Here is an 11234-nt window from a genome sequence, read left to right on the forward strand (position 1 = left end):
TCACTCGCAAGTTGTCTTGCAAGCTGTGCGTCGAGCGGAATACGCTGTCAAGTAACACGTACGTTCCAACGGTTTCCTGCGGATAATATTATTACAGTAAACTTCATTTAACCTATACGCCTCAACGTAAAACGTGGCCTCAACGTAAATTTGAACCATTTTAGAGGCTAATTTAGTAGAATAATTTTTAAAAAACTTTATTTCTCATTACAAAAAATGTATTTTATTTACATGAGAAGCTTAATATGTATACGAGCGAGATAGACATTGCCATTAGCTGTCCTAACTTTAGTCTACTATGTTCAGTCTAAGATACATCTTGAATGCCTTTTGGTATTTGTTAAACGCACTATATAAGAATATAGAATAGTTTAAAGGGAGATTTTAAAAATCGTACATTACACTTAAGGCCTATACTTAAAATCTTTCAACTGTTTAGTAATAAATAGTATTCACTAATAGTTTTTAAACTGAGGTACAAAGTACCGTAACAGATCGTATTTAAAATATTCTTCGACTGTAATAAATGGGTGTAATTTTAAATTTCTCGCTCCCCGTTTATTTCGTAATCGTAGGGAAGAGACAAATGCAAAGAAAAGAAAGCCTCATTTCAACTTAATTATCTTGTTCGTGCCTCATTTTAAACTTTTTACATTTGTATTCGCGTCTGTGCCTTAGTGGCGAGCGCTAATAACCTAGAGGTCAGTCACCGATGAACTATTGTTTCCCTTAGGTGTGGACAGAAACATTTATTTTAAAAAAATATGTCTATCTGTATAACTAACGGATGATTTATTAAATTACACTTTTTAAACGATTTCTAGTACATACTAGAACTATGATCACTCAGTCTAATGTAGCTAAATTAATTAAGCGTTTAGTTAGAAAATAATTATAAATATTCCCGTGTATATAACAATTTAGATATATAACGTATTGGATACGTAATGATACGATTATTCAATTTTTAAAAATTTACGAAATTAAATTTTCGTGGAAAATTTAATAATATACAAAAAAATGCTTGGTCCGTTGAAATTCGTTATAAAGAAGTTATATTGTATATGACGAATGGAGTACTTTTTCACTAAATTGCACGTAGATGAAGACGTGGGCGTCAGCTACCCTGTTTCGAAAATTCACATAATAGCCATAAAACGGGTCCTTCAAGAAAAGAGCGTACCAATTCTTAAAAGGCCGGCAACGCACTCGCGAGCCCTCTGGCATTGAGGGTGTCCATGGGCGGCGGTATCACTTAACATCAGGTGAGCCTCCTGCCCGTTTGCCCCCTGTTCTATAAAAAAAAAAAAAAAAAAAAAAAACATAGACAAAGCCATAAATATCGTCTAGTGGATCTCGTATAAAATACACACATTTATAGGGCTATAAATAAAAATAATTGGGTCTTTTTCCACTTAAAAAGGGTTCCATGTCCCGACGACTCCGGCCTAATTTACTTTCACATAAATAATCTAGATTATATAACGTTTATGTTAATTTGGAATTCCAGTATGTTACCCAGATTATAAAGGGTAGGTATTTTTCAATCCCACACTCATGTACGCTATTTATTTTCCTTGGACCCAAATTTTCCGAGTAGTAAAACCAATCACGCAATTATTTGTGAGTGATTCAAAAAATAAATGTTAGAATTACGAATATTAAATGTTAACTCAGTTACAACGTTAAAGTAATATCGAAGTTTAGTACGATGTTATTCGGGGCGGGCAGTTTGCCAAATCGACTATCGAATTTCCCGCCCTACGCAGTTCACAGCCCGCTTACAGCTTCAGTCCATTGACTCTATGAACAATGGCCGTGAATATATAACAGAGAATAGGCGCTGAAACCCTTTGAGCTTTTTAATGTATCACATTCTAAAAGTGTTAATCAATTTTACAAAAAGAAATAAATTCACAATAATACACGCCCGTAAGCACGAAGGCTTTTACAGTTTCATGTGACCCTAGTAACGAACGTATTTCATGATTTAGTTTATAAATTGTCAGGACGTTTTACAAAAAAATATCACATCGCCTTAGCGTAATTTTAAAAACTGTATGCGTTTATTATGTTTATTAATTCATACTGATTCCTGAAAACGAAACACAAGTTAAAGAAGAAAACTCGGAGGTGACAATGTTAGATGAAACCATTTGTTCGATTGTGATTGGCCAACAGCATATCGTATGCATCATATATCACATGTTTTAGTCCAATCACAATCGAGTAACACATTTCGACTTGCGCGTCTCGCCTTCTTTGACGAATACGCGTAGCTCGCTTCAACTGGAGTAGTTAAAACATTAACCACTTTTAAAATAAATCAGTAGAACAAAACCCTTAACAAATTTCTGTTTTTATAACTTTGTTGAACTAAACTTTTACTGTCTTTAAAAATAAATTAACACAAAAATACCAATTCAAAGTACACGGTTTTATTATTTCAATATTATATATATATTTATAGTTTTCAGAGGTTTATTCGATGTTAACGTGTTTCCAAAGGATGTTGGAATCACACTGAATTGATAGAATCGATTCTAGTTATAATTTTTTTTGGAATCTCATAATTAATACCCAATTATAATATAAGGTTTGAAGATTCAGAGACAGATTCAGCATCGAACCTCGTACTTCAATTGACTTGATTCATTTCATTATACCTCATATAAGTAATATATGTTTTGTATAATTTCGCGCCAAGCTGTGTTTGTATGTAGCCAACATATTGACCTTATTCTATCCAGTAGACAATGTAGATACAAAATAACGAAAAGAAATGCAGCAAGCTTTTAAAAAAGTAAATTTAATTCAAACCAACATCGCCGGCGACATTAAACTTATACCTATAAATAATAGAACGGTCAGAGTTGACATAAAAATGAAATATTCAGGGGTTCTAAGCGACTTGGAACAGTTGGAGTCGTGCCAATTAAACGGCACCAGGATCGGTCTTATGAGAAAAACAGTTGACAATCGCACTGATTTTGTTTATATGAAGTTCAATTCAATTTCCGCAAAATCGGAATGGAAAAGATTTTACTCGCTTTTTTATTTTATTAGTAAGTTTATTTAGGATTGTATTTGCACTTGAATTGTTAAAATCGAAATTGATTTCACAGAATATATATAGTATGTATACAGATTTCACTGTGGTTTTTTTTATTCAACATTTCAATGAGTGTTTGTCTATAGCTCTTACAGCCTATGCCTTAAATGTATGCATTTTAGAAAATAGAATATTCTGAATACAATTGATACCGATAAGATTATTTCAAAGGAAAACATTTTCATTATTTAATCAAACTTTTAATTACGCAATAGTGTTTTTGCACTAGCCCAATTTTTTATGCCTTTCACGAGTATATTTGAATGGAAACAAAAGTAGTGTTCATTAATCTTCTGTTTTCGTGATGTTAAAACAAATTTATAATCTTCATACAACAGCGTAGCGGTTGGAATTTCCATCCTGAGGTGAGATTAATGCAATGTTTGCGTGTTACATTTTGCTATTCGTTTTCCGAGTTCTCCGTGTTTATACTTAAATTTCATCAAAAGTTTTTACTCAGTACTACAAAGCTTTTTCCATGTCGCAAGACAACAGTTATATAGTTAAAGGAAAACGTCATTGCAGGCAGACTAAACAAACCCTAAATACTTTAGTTACAATAAACGATTTCATAGTTTCATGATCGGACGGCAAGACAGAATATGAAATTCCATTTGTTCCACAACTGAGTGCTTTTTAAGGTAGAAAGGAAAAGATGAGGTCCTTCAAGAAAAGACCGTACCAATTCTTAAAAGGCCGGCAACGCACTTGTGAGCCCTCTAGCAGTGTGAGTGTCTTTTTGCGGCAGTATCACTTAACATTGGGTAAGCCTTCTGAAGTAAACCTTTTTTGATATATTAACGAATGCGTACATGCAAAATGTTAGTGTATTTAGAAACTTTTATGATTCGCTTATGATTATTTAGTATAAGCCTCTATTAGTAATTATATTTTCACATTTCTCAGTTGCTTATATTATATAACGAATGTGAATGCAGCCTTTAAATGCCAGAGGATCGCAGATATGGGCAAAATAAACCTTATAATATAATCATTTATTTGGTACTAACGGTATGACAACTGAAAAATCTGGTATATACTTAAGAAAACAATAGTTTAATGTTTAAAACGATATAATACTCAGTCAGACATTGCTTCAAACCGTTTCCACAATTTTATTAGCATCATTAGATTAAATAATTAAATTCAAACGGTATAAGATTTTCGTCTATATAACCGTTTTACCTTTATTGAAAGGGACGTGACGAAAATATATTAAATAATTTTACATTATGTTAATTCCTATAACACACATTTATTACAAATTAAACAATATATTCTTTGTTTAATAATAGAAAAAAACTAACAAACACTGCGTATATGAAGTAATAGTAGTTATTATTATCAACAGAACTATTTTCTTTTGATTATTAATAAATTAACATTGTAATTAAGAAACTAATAATCGAACATCAAATTTGGGTCAATGAAGTTTTAATCAACGATCAATGAAGTGACTATTAAAGTGTTATTATGAATAGCACTGTTACTATTCTTAATTCGAAATAGTCCTATTCAAGACGAAACCCATTATTTTGTACCTCCGCCCTACATACCTATTTAAACCCAATAGCTTCCTGACACAAATTTTGAAAGTCTACGTTATACAAATATCCTTTTTCGTAAATGAAAACCTTAATTTTACATAAAACCCTAGAATTATATAAAGGAAATACTCACAGATAATTGTAGTAATCCGTCGAAATATTCGCACAAGTCGTTTACGAGTAGGAAGACGAGTAAATGGGGGTGGCTTTGATGACACTGAAGTGAAAATCGGCGGTACAGCGCACGCAGGGATTATTGATTTTGGGCGGGAACGAATTCGGTGGCGCCATCTTGGCAAAAACTACGTACGTGATGCAAGTGAATTTGTCGTGATGGCGCGATTATTATTTGTATTTGAGGTTCGAACCTGGGTTGTGCACCGATATGTTTTGTTTTTTATTGATTGTTACGGTGAAGGGTAATAAACTGGCATGCCTTAGTCCCAAAATTGAGGACATGTATCTCTTACCGGCTGATCACCCATATGAACATCAAAACAAACTATTATTAATGAAACAAATGCAATCGGAAGTTAAGATCTTACAGCCCAAGCTCTCAAAGTTTTAAATATGCAAATTTATTTCTCAACCATTTCATTTCATCCGACGGGAGTGAAGTTCGAGGAATTATTACAATTCCTAGTGTTCTACAAGAACAATGTATTAGCAACAAACCACAAATATTTTAACCCTGAACAAATATATTGATATATATTATTGAAATTCGTTGCATAATTTAAATGTCGAACAGATGAAAAGAAGCTAAGATTTATGATTATAATCAGGGAAAGATTTAGACACGAGGAATAAGACATCAGTGTATCAAAATTCATTACATAAATAAGTCAAATTTTCCAGTCAAATTTTTAGCTAAAGGGTGTTAACGCACGGTCAAAAATGTATTGGATTTTTTTTTGTCGTATGTCAGAAACAGAAAACCTTCAACTATAAAAAGGGATACACATAAAAATCTCAATCAATCGCTCAAAAATTTATTTTTCAAAACTTTCTGAGGTTTTATTAAAAATTAATAATGGCCAATACATCTTGTTATTTATACAAAAACAACTGTAAAGCACGCAAGTAAAAGCACGCAAGCGACAAAAACAATGAAACTTAATTTTAAATTCTATTTACGCTATATGAATACATAGTCTATTAATAAATTTGTATTCACAAAGCTTGACTCATTGACAAACCTTTGCCATATCAATACAAGTATGTGTGTACTTCCTTCTGTGGATACATTCCTGACTAATTTAATTTGTCATTTAATATTAAATCGACCACCATGTACGTCTTATTGTTACTATGATTCCACAGCGTTTATAATGACATTAAACTGTGAATAACTATCGTGTCTTAGTGGTTAACACACGTGGCGGTATAGATTCGATTTCAGTAGAAACAATTTATATACACAGCAATAGTGAGGTTACATAGCTTAACAAATTGAAACCAGAAAAACGCTCCGATATACAATGTAAACTCTATATAACGACAATGTAGGGACTGTGAATTTTATTCCGTTATAGAGAGGTGTCGTTAATGGAGAGAAAAAAAATCTGAATTCAAAAAGAAAAAGTATATTTCAGACTAGTCTTAGTGGTTATGTACACAAAAAGAATCTTATTTGTACATGTCGGCGCGAAGCGCCTGTAAATAACGAATCCAGATTAATTAAAGCTGTCATTAAATTATTGAAGATAATGACGTCAGTAATACTGGTGTCATAGATTAGTTTGTTGGCATCTGCCATTTAATTTCGACATTAGAGTCTACACTTTAAAGGCTTCTGCTTGGTTCGACCGCTCAATCGAACTGAGGCTCGCACCAATCAGTTCCTGTATTTATAACAACCAGAATTTGTAATAAACAAGCTTCGTAACATTTCGGGTACTCGTTCCACGACCGAACCCGAATAGACCACAGAGTCAAACAGAGTCATAAGAACGAGTGTCAAAGATTACTTTAATATTTATTGTTATCTAGTCTCCAATATTTAAAATTATGATAAATAACTTTCCATAATAATAATTATGACTATGGAGTCAGAATTATCGATTATCGATCATTGAATAGTGATTAATTATAAGATCTAACAAAATAGACAAGTTAAATGAACTAGTCATATTAACGGTTATAAACAAATTTGACTTCGATGTCATTAAATGATAACGACAGTGGCAGCTGACACTAACACGCCATTGCTGTAACATAAATAATAAAGACTATAAAATTACTACAGACTATCAAAAAATATGAATCCCAAACATTATTAATATTTTTCGTAACAATATATAAATTTGCGCCGATACGGCCATACTGACTCCAGCGCGTCCCTTGCGCTGTTTTAGATTGCAACAACTTTAAACAAGGCATCACTCATGACGAGATCTAGCCAACACGTAACGCATCACCCATCCTGGGTTCAGCCAACAAGACCAGGATCAAGGATACGCATGGTGGCCAGCCAGCGTTTTAGGAAGGATATTGGATAGGAAAACACAAGGCATCACTCATTACGAGATCTAGCCCACACACAAGGCATCACTCATTACGAGATCTAGCCCACACACAAGGCATCACTCATTACGAGATCTAGCCCACACACAAGGCATCACTCATTACGAGATCTAGCCCACACACAAGGCATCACTCATTACAAGATCTAGCCACACAAGGCATCACCCATCCTGGGTTCAGCCAACAAGACCAGGATCAAGGATACGCATGGTGGCCAGCCAGCGTTTTAGGAAGGATATTGGATAGGTAAACACAACTTTTTTTTCATAAACATGTCAATGCATATACATAGAATAATTATTACTTTTAATTAGATTAGTTATTCAGTAATTCAATGCAATTACCTAGATCCAATAACGTCAGTAGAAAAGGTTGAGGCCTCCTCACATAAAACTCTCCGACAAATCTTCCGCCGATACGGTCAATTCGACTGAAGTATAAACTCATGGCGTTCGAAAAATTGCTCCAATGGGTTACTCAACCAACCACAACATGTAAACCGCCTCGGCCTGCTGACATCTAGACTAAGAATTATAAAGCAGTTCTTCTCAAAATCAGTCTAATAACAGAATATACCGATACCCGTTCTCTTTAAAAAAATAAATATTAAAAATTAAAACCCACAGTAAAATGGTATCACAAAAATACATGATACTTTTTTTGTCATCACACTATTATCACATTAGTTATTCACATCAAATTACATTCATGCACCTGATGTTCGTCAAAAATATTAGGTTTAATTTTACAATTACTTTTACAGATACATTTACAACTTAAATTCAAATCTTAATTACTCATATCTGTAACGTATGGAATGTTTCGCTTATGATGGTTGATATAAAATGCACACTTAGTTTTTAGTAATGGGCCAAACCCAACAAAATAGAATAACAACGAAAAGTGGGTAGAACGAATACGCAACGTACGGTAGACAAAAATCACTGCATTTTGATGTGTAGAATGTAACTGAGCTGAAGAGAAAGCGTTTTGGATTGAGTATTCATACAAAGTTGATATTTGTCATGACAACTATGAATAAAATTAAAATAAAATACGTTTATTTTGGAACATAAGATCGTCAAGGTATCACTTTTTCCACGTCATTAAATTCGAACTTGTAGGCATCCCTACTCATTGGCAAAGAAGACAGGGTGTAGGCAGAGAGAAAAAGCCGACGTAAAAAAATCTTTAGACTTTAAAAGAGTATTAAAATAAAAAAAGTCATCAAACAATATTACAACGCTCATAGCAAATTAATCAGAAGTAGCCTGCCCAGCACTAGTCCTAGGCCCTTTCATCAACTAGACAATCGCTGACTTTATAGTAAGCCTTTTTACACAGCTCCTCTTTTTAATACATTTCCCAAATTTATTAAAAGACAGAGATACAAGAGCATCTGGGATTTTATATTAAAGAAGAGAATCCCTTTTCCCAAAAAGAATTAGTAACTAAACCACTCGAATCAAATTTAATTTTTTTTTGTGAACAGTTAACGTCTCCAAATATTTGAATGATCAAATTTATATTTACAACTTTGATTTGGATTTTACTTTGCCATATGTGCAAAATATTAGAGAATGTTTATAATGACCGATATAAAATTCTCTTTTCACTTTCAGCGATGACGAAAAGTAAAAATACATAAATTTACCGAAAGACATACGTAAATATTAAACACAAAAGCTGTTTTTTTTTAATAGTGTCATCTGATTAGGGAATTCCGTGAAAGCCAGATGCTATATCTAAGCATCTGTAATATCGGGCTCTGCCTAATCTCTAAATTTGGTCTGCTAATATCTCTAACCGCACTTGAATTCAACACGCAAAAATCAACGCAAAGTTGGTCCGTCCCGTTCTTTTTCTCGATTCATAAAATTCATATCTTATTATGACTTTCTCGAATTAATTGACAATTTTAATAGTTTTAAAAAGTCTTATACCTTTCTTTGAACAATTAATTACATATTTTGTTGTAGTAAGTTTAATAAATGAACAATACTTAATAGTTTAATTTAGCGAGTTACATTCGTCATTTTGACGGTAGTAGCAATTTTACTCTAGATGACCCACACAACGGCAGAAATCTCATTTAATAAACTGTGCCATGAAAACCGGTATTGTTGTTACTGAATTATGACGAAATAACGTTATGCTTAGACGAATTTCTCACTTTGCAGTCCCGGTAACACGACAACGACAAACGACCCGGTTTAAGAAAGTGAAACGAACGAATTGATCTTTTGAAGATACTATAACACGGGATCTTTGTAATATCATTATATTTACTCTACTTTCGATTTTACGCCTACGAAATATTATAAGAACTGATAAGAATTTATTTAGTGAATCGGAGGTAATTCTCAGTTACTCAGATCGAAAAAAACTCAGGGTAAATACCTGTGATCACCGCAACCATTACCTCGGCGTCGGTAGCATATGGTCGAATCCTCTTAAAAAGCGTCCGTGCCATTATTAGCATACTCTGCGTAACGGCTCGCTTGGTCCAAAGTGTAGTTGCGCCATTTCGGCACGTCAATCGCGTACCGAAACTCTACACGTCACTAACGTATGGATCAGCTCTCCCGAAGTCTCTTGGAGATATGTGATCCCGCCGCTGCTGTCGGCGCGAAGCGCCTGTAAATAACGAATCCAGATTAATTAAAGCTGTCATTAAATTATTGAAGATAATGACGTCAGTAATACTGGTGTCATAGATTAGTTTGTTGGCATCTGCCATTTAATTTCGACATTAGAGTCTACACTTTAAAGGCTTCTGCTTGGTTCGACCGCTCAATCGAACTGAGGCTCGCACCAATCAGTTCCTGTATTTATAACAACCAGAATTTGTAATAAACAAGCTTCGTAACATTTCGGGTACTCGTTCCACGACCGAACCCGAATAGACCACAGAGTCAAACAGAGTCATAAGAACGAGTGTCAAAGATTACTTTAATATTTATTGTTATCTAGTCTCCAATATTTAAAATTATGATAAATAACTTTCCATAATAATAATTATGACTATGGAGTCAGAATTATTATCGATCATTGAATAGTGATTAATTATAAGATCTAACAAAATAGACAAGTTAAATGAACTAGTCATATTAACGGTTATAAACAAATTTGACTTCGATGTCATTAAATGATAACGACAGTGGCAGCTGACACTAACACGCCATTGCTGTAACATAAATAATAAAGACTATAAAATTACTACAGACTATCAAAAAATATGAATCCCAAACATTATTAATATTTTTCGTAACAATATATAAATTTGCGCCGATATACACTTTTGCGTATAGTCTGTTGTTTTTGCCTGAAGTCTTTTGCTGCATCAGTAATTTTGTTGTGTTTTTTTTTACTTACTTTATTTATTTCTTGTGATATTGAGGCATCTTGGTGATAAAGGAAGTACATATTTGGATATGTAATCCATTTCCCGATGTCTTTTAGTACAGCAGTGACTAGACAAACTCAAATGTTAAATATCATATCATTCATGGAAAAAATAATATAAAATTTCAATATATAATTATGATAAAAATATTTTAGTTGGAAAAGGAAAAAACTAGGGTCAGTTGGTGCTCTACCTGTGGTATGCAAGTGTGCGTCAGTTGTTAACAAAGAGGCGAAGGTGCGTATGTGGGCGTATGTCGTAATGCCCTGCGCCGACGCAACTTGAAAACTGCGTTCACACTGCGCGTTACTTTAAATTACATTCAGCTGTTTAAATATTATAAAGACTAAACGCTTAAAAGTTACATTAGCATTATTTAATTAGTTTTTATTATTGTATTTGACTTCGATTAAATGAATAAAATTTGAATTTGAAAAATATTTAATTATTTATAATTTACGGACTGAAATGTAAAATACTCTTCAGATCAGTCAAAATTTAGTTTTACGTCTGAGTAAAGGAAGCACATGGCAGCAGCTGAATTGGACAATAGAATAAATAATTACAATAAATAAAAATCTAATTAAATGGCTTACGTAACAATAGAATCACTTCTAAACATAATAATAATAATAATAATAAT

Source organism: Pieris rapae, chromosome 12, assembly GCF_905147795.1.
Source record: "Pieris rapae chromosome 12, ilPieRapa1.1, whole genome shotgun sequence".
Lineage (NCBI taxonomy): Eukaryota > Metazoa > Arthropoda > Insecta > Lepidoptera > Pieridae > Pieris > Pieris rapae.